Here is an 18,822-nt window from a genome sequence, read left to right on the forward strand (position 1 = left end):
TGTTGTAATGACATGACTTGGTCACACTTAGATTTGCATTTACATAAGATTTAAGGAAGACCTTTGCCCACTATTCCTTCTTATGTCTGAATATGGATATGCTTAACTACTGAGCTCATGACTAACTGCACTAAAAATGATGATACCTGCTACCATGACTTTTTCCAAGAACTCACACCACATCACAGTTAACATCCAGTATAGCTCCCTAACAATGCCCCAACAGAAAATATTTTGTTCAGTTTGGTGCTTGCTGTGACATAATAACAATACTAGAATACAATAGAATACCAATATAGAATAGTATACAAGTTAGCTACTCAGCCACTACTTCAAATATTTTAATCTAACTTTCGTTCAAACTTTAATAACTTCATACTTATTTGCCAAAATCCTTGTGTTAAATGTAACTACATCTGATATTCTTAAACTATAGGTCCCATAACACAGTTTAAGTGTTTTTCCCCTGGGTATATGTGGACATTTTAATCAAGAAAACAAAGTTATGTTATTACGATTAGCCAAAGATCTTTCTAGCAGACCACTGAATACAGCGAATCATAACAAACGCCTTTCCAGAGACAAGAACAAAGTAAAATATTTTCTATTCATCAAAGGAGCTACCAGCATGCTTTGTGCCATTGAAAAGTTACTTTTCAGACTTCCCTGGAGGTGCAGTGGTTAAGAATCCGCCTTCCAATGCAGGGGACACAGGTTCGAGCCCCGGTGCTGCAAGATCCCACGTGCCGCAGAGCAACTAAGCCCATGTGCCATAACTACTGAGCCTGCCCTCTAGAGCCCACGAGCCACAGCTACTGAGCCCGCGTGCCACAACTACTGAAGCCCGCACACCTAGAGCCCGTGCTCTGCAACAAGAGAAGCCACCACAATGAGAAGCCTGTGCACCACAATGAAGAGTAGCCCCCGCTCGCTGCAACTAGAGAAAGCCCGCACGCAGCAACGAAGACCCAATGCAACCAAAAATTTAAAAAATAAAAATAAATTAAAAAGAAAAAGTTACTTTTCAAAATATAACCAGAAGGCTTATGGTCTGCTAGAAAGCTTCCACTAATCACAACACTATAACTATACCACAGAAACTTTCATGACAAAGTCTCCAGATATACAGAGAGGAAACAACATTACTTAAAGGTATGATGGAAGCCTCAGTTAAGAGGGAAATGAAGCCTTAAAGCATAGAATACACCTAACAAAAAAGGGGAACAGGGTAGACACTGTAGCTGGCTATTCATAAAGCACCACAATTTCTCCCTCTGGATCAACACTCCCTACAAAAGAAACTGTACCTTAATTATTCCTTATTTAAAATTACACTTGTACAGAGTTCTTCAGTACCTGACGCAGAAAAACAATCACACAAGGAAGAATTTATTTGAGGTTTAACATGAAATCGTACAAACAAAATTTGTATAAACACAAATCCCCATCGAGTCATAACACAGATAGCAAACGACAAAGTAAAAACAAAGAAAACTAATTGGTGGCCATACACAGTTGGACACAGTTTTGTCTTGTACACTAGAAAGTCTTTTACAAAATAATCACCTTAGATCAACAGAAGACCAATCTTCAATGTCGTCCTGCAGGATGGGTTACTTTAGCGATCTCTGCCTGTTTTCTCCAACATCCCCCTTTAGTATGGCTGGTAATTATTTTGGTGATTGCCACCCCCTCAGGATGCCTTGCCACAAGTGCTCTGTCGGCCTCAGCCACGACCCCTAGTACCACGTGGTCCACCAGCTGCAGCACCTCATCCTCCTTTTGGTTGCTTCTGTTGCTGCCTATGTCTTGGGTTGTGCCACTTTGATTTCACAGTTCCCAGAACCAGGTTGATGATATCTGCTTTCTAACAAGTTCTTTACTGGCTCTTCAGCTGTATGTGTAATAAAACAAAATCCTCTTCTTTCATTTGTTTTTGTATCTGTGGAAGTTCAATATTTTCAATCTCTCCAAAGGCTCCAAAATATTCTTCTTTTTTTAAAAATAAATTTATTTATTTATTTTTAGCTGTGTTGGGTCTTCGTTTCTGTGTGAGGGCTTTCTCTAGTTGCAGCGAGCAGGGGTCACTCTTCATTGCGGTGCGCAGGGCCTCTCACTATCGCGGCCTCTCTTGTTGCGGAGCACAGGATCCAGATGCGCAGGCTCAGTAGTTGTGGCTCACAGGCCCAGCTGCTCCGCGGCATGTGGGATCCTCCCAGACCAGGGCCCGAACCTGTGTCCCCTGCACTGGCAGGCAGATTCTCTGCCACTGCGCCACCAGGGAAGCCCCCAAATATTTTAATTTGTTTTTCCAAAGTATCTGGGCTCAATCCACCTACTAAAACCTTTTTGGAGGGTTCCTTCCCTTTTAAAGCTTTGACCCTTTTAACATCTATGAATTTGCCATCCAGCTTGTGTTCTTTCAGTTCCAGTGCCTTAGCAACACTATCACCATCTTTGAAAAGCACAAATCCGAATCCTCTTGATTTTCCAGCGACTGGATCTGTTTTAATTGTGCAGTCTACAACTTCTCCAAATCGAGACAGATATTCAGTCAGATCTCTCTTGCTTGTATCCCAGCTCAAGCCTCTAATAACCATTTTAGCGTCATCCTGCTGATGCTTGCTGTCGTTGATCTAGGATCCCTCTGCGAATTCCTCTCTGTTGCTGTACTCCTTCACGTCTTCATAGCGGCGGAGTTGTCAGCCCGGGGGTGCTGGTCTGCAGTCCGAGTCACGGCAGCAGAAGCCTAGGTGCCACTCTTTGAAGGAAGGAGTATCAAAATATTTGTGGACCTATTTTAATAGTACCATACCTTTCAGAAAAGTGACGCAGCTTCCATGCAGCTTGCTGGTTAGGCCAAAGTTACATAAAACACTTTCTCCATTAGCTGCCATAAAAAACCTCCACATCATCTAAGGTGGCCATGCTGTGAGAAAGCCCAGCCCACATGCAAAGACCAGTTGGTGCATCGGTTGACAGTCCAGCTTAGGTCCCAGCAAGCAGTCAACATTAATGAAAGAAAGATGAATAGATGCTTCCAGATGATTCCAGCCCTCGATTGTTGAGACACCCTCAGCCATCATCTCTCCTAGGCATTGAATTTTCCCAGCTTCCCAGACGTAAGTCATCCCTAATTCTAAAATCAGATTCTTCTCAGTATAGAAGGGGTTACAGTATAGCACAGGGATTACATGCTGAGGCTCTAGATTTCCAGGGCCAAGATGCAATTCTGCGCTGCTGCTTCAAGCCACATGACCTTGGGCAATTTGTGTTAACTCACTGTGCCCCCAGGGTCCTCATCCTTAAATTAGGAAAACGCGTACAGTTGGCCCTTTGTATCCTCGGATGTGGAACTCATGGGTACAGAGGGCCAACTGCAAGGGACTTGAGCATCCAAAGATTTTGGTAACCACGAGGGTTCACAGATACCGAGGGAGGACTGTAAATAAGTAAGTGGGTTTTGAAGATTGAATGGAGTAAGAAATTCAAAATTCTCAGTACATAATGTATGCCAGACATTGTTATTATCATTATTTTGATTATTATTTTTTTTAATTCTCATTAAATCTGTTCCTCTTCTGGTATTTCCCGTATCAGCTCATGTCACTCCAGGCTCAACATTAAAAACAACAACAACAACAAAACTTCAATTCCTCCTTCTCTTTTACCAACCATTTTTCTGGCTTTATTGATATATAACTGATACATAAAAATTATATATAATTAAGATGTACAACTTGATATACATACAATCACCACAATCAAGTTAATTAACAGATCCATCACCCCACATAGTCACCATTTTCCTTCTTTTGTGTGTGTGCATGTGTGATAAGAAACTTAAGAGCCATCCTCTTAGCAGATTTAAAGTATACAATACAATATTGTTAACGATAGTCACATTGCTGTACATTAGTATGTCCAGCACTTATTCATCTTGCATAACAGAAACTTCGTACCCTTTGACCAACATCTCCCCATTTCCTCCTCCCACTATCCCCTGCTTCTATGAGTTTGACTATTTTAGTTCATTGCAGAATTGTTCACAATAAACAAAATATTAAAACAACCTAAATGTCCATCAAGAGGTGAATGGTTAAAGATATAATGCATATATACAATAAAATGATATTCAGCCTTTAAAAAGAAGGAAATCCTGCCATTTCAACAACATGGCTAAACCTGGGGCCAGTGTATGCTGAGTGAAGTAAGGCAGACACAGAAGACAAATACGAACTCACTTATGCGTGGAATCTAAAATAGTCACTAACTATTTATAATTGGTTGTCAAGCCTTGTTGATTCTACTTCCATAGTTTCCATTATCTTTTCACTGTCAAAGCCAGTTAAGGAGCAGGCCAAGTTCTCCATGGACACCAAGTAATGGAAAAGGGAAAATAAACACCACTGGGAACGATGAAGGTGCTATATCTACCAGAAATACAGTACAGAGCATAGTCGGAAGAAAGGCTTGGACAAGCCTGTGGGGTGGTCGTGAGATAAGCTCTCATCAAAAGATTGTGAGGGGAAACGTTCTGAGTAACTTCTGCCTCACCTGCTTAAAAGGGATGACTTGCTTGAACTTCTTCTCCAACCTGTGATGTGGAACATGAATATGGCTGAGTCTGACTTTGACCATGGAGAGGAAGAAATACATACTTTAAGAGGTGGTAGAATAATCAAATGGAAAGAGCCTCGCTCCCCGAATGATGTCACGAAGCAGGTTGCCCAACAGCCCTTACAGCCCAGATCATTACATGGGAGAGAGAGAAATAAACTTCTCTCTTGGTTTTCAAAATCCCTGTGTTACACCAGCTTAGCCATTCTGCTAACACAAGGGTCACTGTGACCTGCTCCTTCCATCGGCTGAGGCAGGATAGGCAGGGGCAGGGCTGGGGGGAAGACAAACCACTTTCTTAGATATGGTGCTGGTGGGTCAAGAGTAGAAAATGTGCACATATCTAGACTGACAGCCTGAGACAGCCTCACATAGCACTATCACCTTGGCAAGGAACAGGTGCAGTACGATAACCCCATGTTCCCCGGAGGAGCACAGGAGTAGCTAAGAGAACTCGAAAGAGCCTGACAGAGTCTGTGTGGACACCACCCCATATCAGGCGGGAGCGAGAACAGCTGAGCAGATACAGTGTGGAGAAATATAGATGTCACCTGAATCTCGGACATAATCCCAGGGTGAGGGCAGGAAACCTGAAATGACAGAGATTGTTTCTGCTGCCCAAAGGAATAAGAATTAAAAATAATAATAATAATAAGGCCAGGTATAGAAGCAGAAAGTTGAAGTTCTTGCACATCTAAATTCAGCAACTGAGATTTGTATGCAAACTGAGATGTTATAGCAACTCTGAGAGGACTAGCAACCATTTGTTGACAGATGACTGTGTTCTTTTTTTTTAACTTTTTTTTTTTTTTTTTTGCGATACGCGGGCCTCTCACTGTTGTGGCCTCTCCCGTTGCGGAGCACAGGCTCCGGACGCGCAGGCTCAGCGGCCATGGCTCACGGGCCCAGCCGCTCCGCGGCATGTGGGATCTTCCCGGACCAGGGCACGAACCCGTGTCCCCTGCATCGGCAGGCGGACTCGCAACCACTGCGCCACCAGGGAAGCCCGATGACTGTGTTCTTGACACCTCAGTTATGTTGGTATCATTTTCTGCCTACTCTACGAATGAGAAAACAGAATCTTAGAGATGTTATGTAACATAGCCGAGCTCTCCCATTAGGGAGAGGCAGGACCAGAATTCCAACCCAAGCCACCTGATCTGAATCCCAGGCTCTCAATTAATTAACTAATGTTCAAGGGTAAACACAACTTCAGGTTATTCGGAGGTTCTATTATTTGAAGTTGGATTGCCTGTAAAGGATTGCTATTATGTAAACTTCTTTGACATCAAATACATTTACAGAAAAGTACGCCTAAATGTATGACTATGAATTTTCACAAACTGAACGGCACCCATATAATCAGCACCCATTACAAGAAAAGGACATGAGAAGAACCCCAAAGCCCCCCACTGTCACCCTTAGAGTCACTACCCCCACCCCAAGGCCAGTCCTTCTCCCTGAGCTCACTATTCTGTGTTCCATAGAATTAGAGGTTAGTTCTTGCAGACTTTTCCTTTGCGGGTCTGGCTCGCAAAACTAGAAGTCTCCATTCCTCTTTTTAAAGTTGCTTCATCACAGAGAAGAAACCAAGGCTTTGCATGCTCAACTCATCAGCTTTCCTCTGTCTGTCAGAGATTTTTAGGTCAATTCAACCTGGCAAACATTTACTCAGCTGTAAGCTGGGCACTTTGTGTGTACTGAACAATGGGTTAGAGAAACAAATTAGACAACCGTGTCCCCGCCTCCTAAAATAGCGAAGGAACATGATTGGGTACCAGTGTGCTCTCAAACCTCTTTGGAGACTGTAAAGAGCTAAATACATGCAAGATGGTCTTACGGATTATATACGGCTGGTATGCAGTTGCCTGGTAAGGTATGACTGGCATCTTAAGGTGTCTGGACTGAGTGCGTTTACAAGGATCCCATAGATTCCCTGGGTGCTGCTGAATTGGAGAATAGGTTCAGATATATTTGGGGTTGCACTTTTGGGGGCATATTTTCCCAGACAGCTGCTGATAAACAGTTAAATTTCAAATTGTCCTTTGTGTTTTCCAGAAGTTCTTGGGTTATTATGAAAACATCTTAGGGGCAGGAAGTAGGCCTAGATGTAGCCACTTATTGTCTCATAGCCTGTTTCCTGAGGGTATCAATCACTGTTCCCTGTAATTCTCTAGGCAGAACTGGTATATAGACTACCTGTAAGTGTGTCATGTGTGTGTCTGCAGAAAAATGTAGACTCCATAGACAAACACAATTTTCACTTTAATTTCCACATTTAAGGAGAATCTTTTCCCCTGTTTCCAGTTTTTAAAAGTCATGCTTTACAACCTAAGTGTCCATCGACAGATAAATGGATAAAGAAGATGTGGCACATATATACAATGGAATATTACTCAGCCATAAAAAGAAACGAAATTGAGTTATTTGTAATGAGGTGGATGGACCTAGAGTCCGTCATACAGAGTGAAGTAAGTCAGAAAGAGAAAGACAAATACCGTATGCTAACACATATATATGGAATCTAAAAAAAAAAAAAAAATGGTCATGAAGAACCTAGGGGCAAGATGGGAATAAAGATGCAGACCTACTAGAGAATGGACTTGAGGATATGGGGAAGGGGAAGGGGAAGCTGGGATGAAGTGAGAGAGTGGCATGCACATATATACACTACCAAATGTAAAACAGATAGCTAGTGGGAAGCAGCCACATAGCACAGGGAGATCAGCTCGGTGCTTTGTGACCACCTAGAGGGGTGGGATAGGGAGGGTGAGAGGGAGGGAGACACAAGAGGGAAGAGATATGGGGACATATGTATATGTATAACTGATTCACTTTGTTATAAAGCAGAAACTAACACACCATTGTAAAGCAGTTATACTCCAATAAAGATGTTTTAAAAAATTAAAAATAAAAATAAATAAATAAAAGTCATGCTTTAGTAGTCATTACTTCCCAGAAGACAGAGCCCACCTTATTTTTCTTTATCTCTGAAAAGCAGTTGACCTGCTTATCTTCAGTTTGTCCAACAGACCCCTCTGCCTCCACCTTCCTCTGTGCCCCAAGAGAAGACCTCTGGCTCTGCCCCAACAGGCCCCCTGGCCCTCTGGCTGCATAGGTGGGTTCCAACAATGGGAAACAGTGCCAGGAGATCAGAAAGAGAGCTGGCTGCATCCGTCCTCCACACACTTCTTGTGCTGTTTTTCCCTCTCGCTCTCCCTCTCCCTCTTGCCATGTCCATCTCTCTCCATCTCTCTCTCTGTGACTGCCCCCTCTTCTCCTCCCTTCAGCCTTCGGGCTGGCAAAGTGACCCATCACACTGCTCTGTTGTCCTTTTATAAAACTTTCCTTGAAGTACCTAGACTGAATGTACCAGCAATATCCTGCTAGGACATTAACTGATACAGTAGCCAAATCCAGCACTGAAACCTGGGTAGCTCGGCTCAAAGCATGGTTCTTCCAGGCTTGTTGATAAAGATACTATCTAGCTTCTTCAACCAGGAATTATTTGGAAGTTTTTTTGGTCCTCATAAGGGTACCGGGCAAAATTATGCCATCTGTCTTCTTCATGTGCATGAATATATTTTTTCCATGGGTGGGATAGGTGATCTTTCACCTTTAGGAAGGGACTTGCAAGACCCAAAGCATCTTTTCTGAGATTTTATGAAATCTTGAAACTTAAAAAAAAAAATGCACGCAGAGAGGAGCAGACAGGGGCCACTCGGATCACTATTAAAACGTATTAACACTTTAGGTCCTGAATTTGTGCGTGTCTTCCAACCTCTGCAATTCCAGCTTTCCATGTTTATGCAGCCCCTCTCACGTGTGCCTGGACTGCAGGGGCGCACACAGGACACACCGTGAAGAGGGATTCAGTACCACTGTTGCCAGGCTGGACAATTTGCAGAGGATATAAGTCCTTGTGCCCAGTGGGGACTCAATACTAAAGTTGACAACAGAGATGTAGATCTACTGGGATGACTGAATTTCTAAAATGTCCTTTTTCATCGTTGATCTTCCTGGAAATTATTCCAGAGCATCTCTGCCCACTTCTGTACCGTTCCAGCATTTGGGGGGTTTTGAAATGCAAATTCATATCTGCATTTGGTGATTGTTAGGATCGCACAATATTTAGGCTCCATTCAGTTCTATAGATTTATGAAAATTTATACATAATATATACATAATTTCTACATACTTTTAAAAAGTTCTCCTCCATTGCAAATTGCCTTTAATTAAGAACCTGATAGCAGTATGTTTATTTTTTTATCTTCATGAACTGGTCTAGAAGTAGGCCGGAGGAGAACATATTTAATTTAAAAGAAATAGTCAAGAAAATTTAGCAAATAGACAAAAGCAAAGGGAAATGCCACCCAAAATCTCCTCGCCCCAACAAAGCCATTCTAATATCTCCATACATTGTACTCAGATATTTTTCTAAGTAGAGGTATGTTTGTTTCACATACAGACTGTAAACTGCACGTACTGTGTTGTTTCTAACATTTTCCACTTTATCAAACATTTTTAAAAATTGAAATATAATTGATTTACAATATTAGTTTCAAGTGTTGAATTCAACTATGTTGAATCACAACATAGTGATTCAAAATCTTTACAAATTATACTCCATTTAAAGTTATTATAAAATATTGACTATATTCCCTCTGCTGTACAACAGACCCTTGTTGCTTATTCAACTTACCAAGCATTTGCCTTTTACAACAGAATCATAATTTAACTTTTTAATTGTTTTTTCAATACTCTACAGTTAGATATTCTAAATCTATTCTAATTTTTTTCTGTTACAAACAACTTCTTGATGAACATCTTAATTCAAAAAGCATTTCTATGCAAATCAAAACTACAATGAGGTATCACCTCACACCAGTCAGAATGGCCATCATCAAAAAATCTAGAAACAAATGCTGGAGAGGGTGTGGAGAAAAGGGAACCCTCTTGCACTGTTGGTGGGAATGTACATACAGCCACTATGAAGAACAGCATGGAGGTTCCTTAAAAAACTAAAAATAGAACTACCATACGACCCAGCAATCCCACTACTGGGTAAATACACTGAGAAAACCATAATTCAAAGAGAGTCATGTACCACAATGTTCATTGCAGCACTATTTACAATAGCCAGGACATGGAACCAACCTAAATGTCCATCGACAGATGAATGGATAAAGAAGATGTGGCACATATGTACAATGGAATATTACTCAGCCATAAAGAGAAACAAAACTGGGTTATTTGTAGTGAGGTGGATGGACCTAGAGTCTGTCATACAGAGTGAAGTAAGTCAGAAAGAGAAAAACAAATACCGTATGCTAACACATATATATGGAATCTAAAAAAAAAAAAGGTTCTGAAGAACCTAGGGGAAGGATAGGAATAAAGGTGCAGATGTAGAGAATGGACTTGAGGACACAGGGAGGGGGAAGGGTAAGCTGGGACAAAGTGAGAGAGTGGCATGGATATATATACACCACCAAATGTAAAATAGACAGCTAGTGGGAAGCGGCCTCATAGCACAGGGAGATCAGCTCGGTGCTTTGTGACCACCTAGAGGGGTGGGATAGGGAGAGTGGGAGGGAAACACAAGAGGGAGGAGATATGCGGATATATATATGTGTATAGCTGATTCACTTTGTTATACAGCAGAAACTAACACACCATTGTAAAGCAATTATACTCCAATAAAGATGTTAAACAAAAAAGCATTTCTAATGTTTTTATTTATGATTATTTCCTTAGGAATCATCCCCCCAAAAAAAAGAAAAAGATCAGATTATGTTCTCACAGCTCCTTTTATATCACAATCATGTATTATATATTGGAATCGTTACTAGATGAATGTCTGCTGTGTCTCTTACATTATAACCTCCCCAAGTGTGGCACATTGTCTGTTTTGCTCATCATTTAATTTCCCAGCACCCAGCACAGTGCCTAAGACATACTAGGTGCACAATAAATGCGATATTGAGACAATGAATAGGCAAATAAGTCAGTAATGCAAAACATTCTGTTTCTGCAAAACAGAAAACAACCCTAATGTATACAGGGACCTAAAGAGTTTTATAATGTTATTAGGACAACTGAATAGCTATTTTATAAAAAATTAATTAGATCTTTATCATTACCATATGTCATAATAAATCAGAGATTGATTAAAGAGTTACATATTTAAAAAGCAAGCCACACACATCCACAAATAAGATATGAGTGAATATTTGTTCTAAATTATATAACAATGAAAGAAATCTGAAAGTGTAAATTTTCTGGACCATACAAAAGTATAGAATTTCTACACATCAAAAATATCACAAACTGGACTTCCCTGGCAGTGCAGTGGTTAAGACTCCGTGCTTCCACTGCAGGGGGCACGGGTTCTATCCCTGGTCGGGGAATTCAGATCCCACAGGCCCTGCGGTGTGGCCAAAAAAAATCACAAACAAAATTAAATAAGTAGGATTCCTAGAACAATACTTGCTCAGGTATGGAACATGAAGGATTAATATCCTTCTTCTAACAGCAGTCTGCATGCATCTATAAGAAAGAAAAATTTTAAACTAGTTGATAAATGGGAAAAGGATGTGAACAATTTACATATGTAAGATAAATTACATATGGAAATTAAACATAAAAATGTTTAACTTTAATAGTAGTGGAATAAATTCTACTTAATCAGTGGCCATTTTCACATATCAAGACTAGAAAACTCTATTAATGTTCAATGTTGATGAGAGTCTGTTAGAGTCACATAATTTGCTGGAAGTAGTGGACATTGGTACAATCTTTCAAAATCGGTACGCGGGCCTCTCACTGTTGTGGCCTCTCCCGTTGTGGAGCACAAGCTCCAGACGCGCAGGCTCAGCGGCCATGGCTCACGGGCCCAGCCGCTCCGCGGCATGTGGGATCTTCCCGGACCGGGGCACGAACCTGTGTCCCCTGCATCGGCAGGCGGACTCTCAACCACTGCGCCACCAGGGAAGCCCTCAAAATCTTTGATAAGCTTTTCTTCAATATATGCCACGTCTCCTCACCACTGCCTTGTCATTTTGTGTCCTTATATTTACTTTGTATCAATGCAACTGTATGTTGACTTATTTGTTTTCCCCCACAGCATAAGGATATACACACACCCATCCTTAAGTAAAAATATTTTTTAAAGTATGAGGTTTTTTCCCATATATTTTCACCACAAACAGCTGCTATTATCAGCATTATTATTTTTGAATCTTGGAAATCATTGTAATAGTAGAAATTAATTTCTTAATTTAGTAATGGGTGTGCCACTGTTCTCAGCGTTTCAGCTGCTCTTACTAAGCTGTCTTTCAAGGGCTTCTCTCTTAAGGAACTCTTGCATCCCCTGCCAAGAAATAGAAAGGGATAGAGTAAAAGTATCTGGGATAAGGAGGGGTTTTGCCGAGCTCAGGCTCTCTCGAACTAGTGGCATGGAGACGTGAAGAAAAAATGGTGTTAGAGAAGATAAATGAGTGACTTTGCATTACTTTAAAAACAGAACTAAGGGGAGGTACAATAAAAGAGAATGGGAAAAAGAGTTTGTATTGAGGTCAGCATTAGCAGAGCACGACGCTGTTGTCCTCAACAATGGACAGGGTAGGCTGCAGAATTCCTGGACCCTCTAAGTAAAGATAATGTTCGCCAGTAGGTGGCAGTCACACGTCTAGAATAGCCCAGGACATCGCAGACCAAGTAATTAGCCTTACTGATGTGTTTCCTCTGGCCACCCAGCATCGTGAATTCTTATTTCATATTGGGCTTTGGATGCATTTTACTATTCCATGCAATTTGTCAGTGCTCGTGACAACGGGTCCAAATCAAGGCCCAAAGTAGTTACTGCTGTCGAGGTTACCAGTGTGGTTTTCCTTCCATTGTTTAGGAATCTACTCTTAGACCTCTCTATGTATTTTTTCTCCTTGGGAACTTGACACTACTTCTGCCTTAGAAATGATCATAAATGATATCCCAGACAAACGTTTCTTACAAAAAGAATGAGTAGTACAAGGAATTGGCCAGCTGGGGTTTTGTTTTGTATTGGTTTGGTTTTCTCGTTTGGTAGATTTAAACAAAGCTTTCCAATATTTTCCTTCCCAAGCAAGACTAACATTGAACAAACCATGTTAGATCACAATGGTATGAGATGCTAACCTATTTTGACAGATGCTTCTGTTGTAGGTTCTCATTCTATTTAAGGTGCACTTAAGTCTCTGAGTTTGCCCAGCAAGATATCAGAAATACAGATACCACCCTTTTATAAAAAGCTTTGTTCTCAAGACAGAGAACACTGTGCATGCAGTGTTTATATATATGCATACAACTAGAATGAACCAAATATAATGACGCTAACACTGATCTAGATTTTCACAGCCATATATTACTTGAGTGGCTTATGCCCATGTTTCCTACTAAGAAAGGATATCCAGTGGAGACCCAGAGGGTCAGATGGGCTCTTCGAATGAGCCAGTGAATCATCTTCAGCCCCAGGATCTCCTCTGTTATTTTTCACAGGATCTGCAGCTACGCAGGAGAACAGGTTGCAAAGTTCAGAGTAGCTGCACTTACGTGGGGAGCTGGGTATTTGGAGGTTTGTCTTGCGGGAGAAAGAAGTTTCTCTGAGAGCTACCACATCATATTATGGGAAAACATGATAAACCACTATTTCATGTGACAGAGCCTACAGCAAGGCCAGTGACTGAATGTTGGTTATGGGTCACTCCTCGCCTGAATCCACAGGAACACTTCTCTCTGCAAAGGCCTCTGACTCTGGCCCCAGGCCATCATCAGACTGTGTCCTAAGTCGCCATGTTTGACAACTGTCTGCAAAAATAAACCATTTTAGCTGCCGTATAAGATAAAGAGGTTCTCAGTTTCGTAGTATTGACCTCCGCAAATGAAGAATGTCCTCCAAACTCTAAAACAAGAAGTCGTTCAGAGGTTCTATATAAGCATGAGTTATCTACAGATACGTTGATTACAGAACATGTTACAGCTGAGTCCTAAGTGCTATTGAATTCACAGTAACATCAGCTCTGGTTTATGTTTCACCAGTCCCTATGTCCAAAGGGGAAGCCAGTTGTTGGGGAATAGTAGTTAGTGTAAGTCAATATTTCAGAGGAAAAGCATTAGGGATAGACCTTTTTTAGCTATACCTCCCCACTCACCAAACACTCTTCTTTTTTTTTTTTTTTCTCAAACACTCATTCTTGACTAGGAATATTCATTATGGAGGACAATTTCACCCTTCATGGTGGTAGAAAATTTCCCTGTGTCCTTCACTGCCCACTCTTTGTACTTTTTTTTTTAACACAGATTTTTTTTTATTTTTAAAGACACCAATTGTAGTTGAACATTTGTTGTTTTTTTTTTAAATTTTATTTATTTATTTATTTATTTTTGGCTGTGTTGGGTCTTCGTTTCTGTGCGACGGCTTTCTCTAGTTGTGGCAAGCGGAGGCCACTCTTCATCGCGTTGCGCAGGTCTCTCACTATCGCGGCCTCTCTTGTTGCGGAGCACAGGCTCCAGACGCGCAGGCTCAGTAGTTGTGGCTCACGGGCCTAGTTGCTCCGCGGCATGTGGGATCTTCCCAGACCAGGGCTCGAACCCGTGTCCCCTGCATTGGCAGGCAGACTCTCAACCACTGCGCCACCAGGGAAGCCCACACTCTTTGTACTTTATCGGGAGTTTATTTGGTACTTTTCACCCTCTTTCTGTACTTAGTTTTCAGTCTTGGTTAATGCCAAAAATGAACCACCTAATTTCAAAGTCATTTAAGTTCATATTATATACAGATATGTTTGCGCATATATACATATGATTATCTTCACATATATAACTATTCACATATTTATGTTTATATCACTCATATATGGATGCGTGTGCAGAAAAGGATTTGGCCCTTTTTATTTAAAACTAAGAACATATTATGGACTGAATATGTGTGTACCCCCCAATTTCATATGTTAATGTCCTAGTGCATAATATGATGGTATTAGGAGGTGGGGCTTTTGAGAGGTAATTAGGTTTAGGTGAAGTCATGAGGATGGAGCCCCAAGAGGAAGAGATACCAGAGCTTCCTCTCTCCACCGTGAAGACACAGGGATAAGGTGGCTATCTGCAAGACGGTAAGAAGGTCCCCATCAAAAACCGAATCTGCCCAGCACCTTGATCTTGGACCCTCCAGCCTCCAGAACTGTGAGAAAGAAATGCCTGTTGTTTAAGCCACCCAGTCTATGGTATTTTGTTTTAGTAGCCCAAGCTGACTATGACATAATATATTAATATACATGAAGAGGGTACAGCGTGGAAGGCCATGTGCCTACCTGTCAACAATAGTTATTTTGCATTGTGGAATTGCTTCCTTTGCTGATCACTCTTTCTTTCTTTTTTATCTGTGTTTTCCAAGTTTGCTGTAATAATCAAATATTACTTTTATAGTTAGAAAAAAACATAATGCAACAGTTTTTGAAAAAAACATATCCAATTGGAATAATAAAGCAATATGTTCCAATAAAAACGGAAAGGTGTTATTGGTCTTAGAGCCTGTCAGCCAGGATGATTCTCAAGTCTGTCTACCAGGCGCTGACTCGGCCAATATTACTTGAGTGTTTCCTCACCGTAAACAGAGGTGGTAACACATGGCTGATCCTATTCAGGAATGTTGAGCAAAGGAGAGGGTTATAAGAAAGCTCTGTGTATGTACCTAGACTGCCGATGTGAAAATGTGCTGACTCACTTGAGTTACATTTGCACTTTCTGGGAACCGGCTGTGCATCTCCCAGCAGCTGGGGCCATGCAGGAGCCCTCCAGCGGAACTCCCCGAAGCCCCTGTGCAACACTCGCAAACGGTAACAATTTGGCAGAGCTGCCAAAGTCAAGACTGCAAGAGTCCCAGACTTCATTCCAACCGTCAAGAGTCAAGGTGTGTTTCATAGGATATTCGGACCATGGAATTCCATAGCAACTGGGGTTATCAGCTAAAATACGGGGCACTTGGATAAATTTGAATTTCAGAGAGAGATGCACAATAAATAATTTTTAGTATATTTCCCAAATATTGAACAGGATATACTTATACTTTTTAAAAAAATTATTCATTATCTTGTCGACTGAAAGAAATGCACAACAGAAAAGTTGAGAATGATATTTTATTCAGCGGACTTTCTGAGGACTTCAAGCCTGGGAGGCAGCCTCTCAGAGCTATCTCGTATAACGCTGAGAAGCTCCTCCGAAGAGGTAAGGGAGGAACCAGGATATCTAGGAGTTGTTGCAACAAAGACCAGGCAGTCGGAACATCAAAAGATTACTGTTAATTAAAGAAAACCAGTTATCTCAAGTTAAGGAATTTAACGCTTTCCTGTGTATGAAAAGATGCAAGAGTCTGGGTTCATTGAAATCATGCCTTTGATGTTCACCTTAGTTATCTCCAGCCAGGATCCTCTTCTTTCCCACCTGAGTTCCCTGAGGGCTCACCATATGGGGCATCTGTAGTGGCTTGATGGTTGCAACATCCTTTGTTTACTGAAATGGCAGACAACATTTTTCACAATCTGAAATTCAAATTTAACTGAATTTTTTATTTGTTAAGTCTGGTAGCCCTAATGGGGAACATTCACCCGCCCCCTTCCACTTTGGTTTGTTGGTTGGTTTTTACTTATTAAACTCAGTTACTTAATAGTTTAGGTTTTACAAATACATGCTGAGCCTTTCAGGAAGGCACCACTGCAGGTAAAGCTGGCATGCAATAGACAATGGGAGGCCACCTCGACAGTGTCAATGGTGGGGCTGGCTGGTTGGAAGCACAAGGTGGCTGTCAGGGCTCCCCTGGGCCTCCTCTCAAGACACTGTAAACTGTAAAGAGCTCTAAGTGTGACTGTTAGGGCCACATCTTAGCCTTCCTTTGGCCATTGTACAAACGGAGCACCTGCAAAATGCAATGAGCTCACCTAGCTGTAGACTGAAGCCATTGTTCGGCCCCAGTGAAACTTGCCAGGGGCAAGGAAGGACTGGGAAACAAGAAAGGGCAGCCCAGCACGGGGTCAAGATTGTGCCACAGCCTGACTTTCCACAAGGACTCTCTTGTCTCTGGATGGTGGGAGTGTTGATGTAAGGGAGCCTGGGATGGAAAGTCAGCTTTCCCTGTAGGTGACTCAAACAGCCAGCCAGGTGGCAGGGCTCATAGGCTGAGAGTGTGAGGGGCCTGACCCAGTGCCTCTTGGCCACCAGCCAAATGCCTCAGATCCCCACTGTTGGCCTCATACTCTGGGAACACTTGAACATTTGAACTGCAGGATAGCATTCTCCTGTCTAACAAACACATTCAGAGGAATTCCTCTATCAGGCAAATGATTTCCTAATAGTCAGACAACAGAAGCGAGGGTTCAGGATAAAGGTGGAGCCATAGATCAGGAGTCAAGGGTCCTGGCTGTGCAGCTTTAGTGAAATCTCTTCCCCTCTCACCACAGTCCCTCATTTATGAATTAAGAGGTAGAACTTGATGACCGTGGAGGCACTTCCAACTCTATAATGCTGATAAATGGGTGAGATGCAGGATCAATAAACTCTGGTAAGGGAAAGGATTCTGTGACAGGTAGACATAAAAAGCTCAGTTCAGGTCTCAAGATTCGCTTTTGAATGGCGTTCTAAGGTGACAGGGGGTGGGCTGAGATCACCGAGGAATAGCAAGGGACGCGGGGCAAAGGAAGAGCCCAGCCCCCTGAGCCCCACCCCCTGAAGCTCTTCATTCCACTCCCGTAAGGCCCAGCTGTTAATAATAAGGCCACATGTACTATATGGGAGAAACTGATGCTAAATTCAATAACCATTTAGTATGTCCTTTCTCCAGGCAGGACAAAGTCTTGGCACCAGAATATAAACTATAACTGGCTGCTCATATGGGCTGAATTTCTCTCATTCATTACTAATTCAGCAAATATTTATGGAGCATCTACTCCATGCCAGGATTGTTGTAAGCTCTGAAGAGAGTATTGAAAGCCCCTTTCCCCTCTATCAGCAGAATAGAAGGAAATAGTCCACAGGGTATCACTGCTCTCTGGTTGCTAACTGAGCGAAAGCAGATTCCATGCTACTCCAGCGTTTTGTTTTTTTTCCTACCTCGTTCCCCATCTTCACCCAACGATGCTGGTTCGAATCATCCCTAGAGAAGCAAGGACAGTTATGGGTTGAATTGTGTCCCCATTCAAAGACTGAGGCAGGGTCTGGGGAACTGCCAAGGGCTGGTGCTTTGAGGCCAACCTGTTCACTGATGCCGGCGGCTCTGATGTCATATGTGCTCTGCTGACTCTCTTCACCATCTTCCCTTGCTCTTCGTGGATTTGGGGTCTCGCCTTGAGCCTCCCAGCACCTCTCATACCCAATCCAGGCCATAGGCCCACTCCACCTCTGTTTGAAGACTTAGCTTCATTTTGTCTTCCCTTGACCTCCAGTTTCTGGCCCAATCCTGACCTTGTCTTGATACCGAGAGCTCGTGGAGGCTGTGCCCCAATTTAAATTGATGATAGGACAAGCATGTTGGAGGTTGTTCAGGGATCATGGAAGGGAGGAGTGGGGAGCAGGGAAGGGACTTCATAAAATAAGGATGCATTTGGCTCAGATCATAGGAAGAGGTCATAAGCACTCACACTTAGATTTTCCCTAGCGCTTTCGTGTGTATCGCCCTAGAGTTATGCAACCACGTGAGAGACAGTTGAGACCGATGTCATAATTATCTTTATCCAATCTCCATGTTACAGATGAAGAAACTGAGGCTCACACAGGCTACGAAACTTGACCTAAATTACACAGCTGATGAGGGCGGCATCATCTGGTTTTAATACAAGTTCTTTCTGCCCTGCCAGGCTCTCTCCTGATAGATTGGCACTCAGAAACTGAAGGAGGATGCAGTCAGGCTGAGGTGCTGCAGGCAGAGGCAGACCAAAACTATCATCGACTTGGCTCTTCCTCCTTGTCAAGCACAAACTGGCCAAATGCCACACGCTAATAACAAAACACCTTGCATTTAGGCAACACCTCGCAACCGACAGTGTCCTAACAAGCATGACCTCATTTGATCCTTACAAATAACCCTATAAGGTAGGCATGGTGAACCTGGTTATCCTCATTTTACAGATGAGGCACCTAAGCAAAAGAGGGTTAAATTCCTGACCCCTGGTCACAGAG

At 42.2% G+C, this 18,822-nt stretch overlaps 1 pseudogene; it reads right to left on the bottom strand.

Moving 5' to 3' along the window:
• Positions 1-1,771: 1,771 nt before the first annotated feature.
• LOC114892064 lies at positions 1,772-2,912 on the bottom strand (annotated as a pseudogene).
• Positions 2,913-18,822: the final 15,910 nt, after the last annotated feature.

This window comes from Monodon monoceros, unplaced genomic scaffold (assembly GCF_005190385.1).
Source record: "Monodon monoceros isolate NGI ecotype Baffin Bay Population unplaced genomic scaffold, NGI_Narwhal_1 Super_Scaffold_12, whole genome shotgun sequence".
Classification (NCBI taxonomy): Eukaryota; Metazoa; Chordata; class Mammalia; order Artiodactyla; family Monodontidae; genus Monodon; species Monodon monoceros.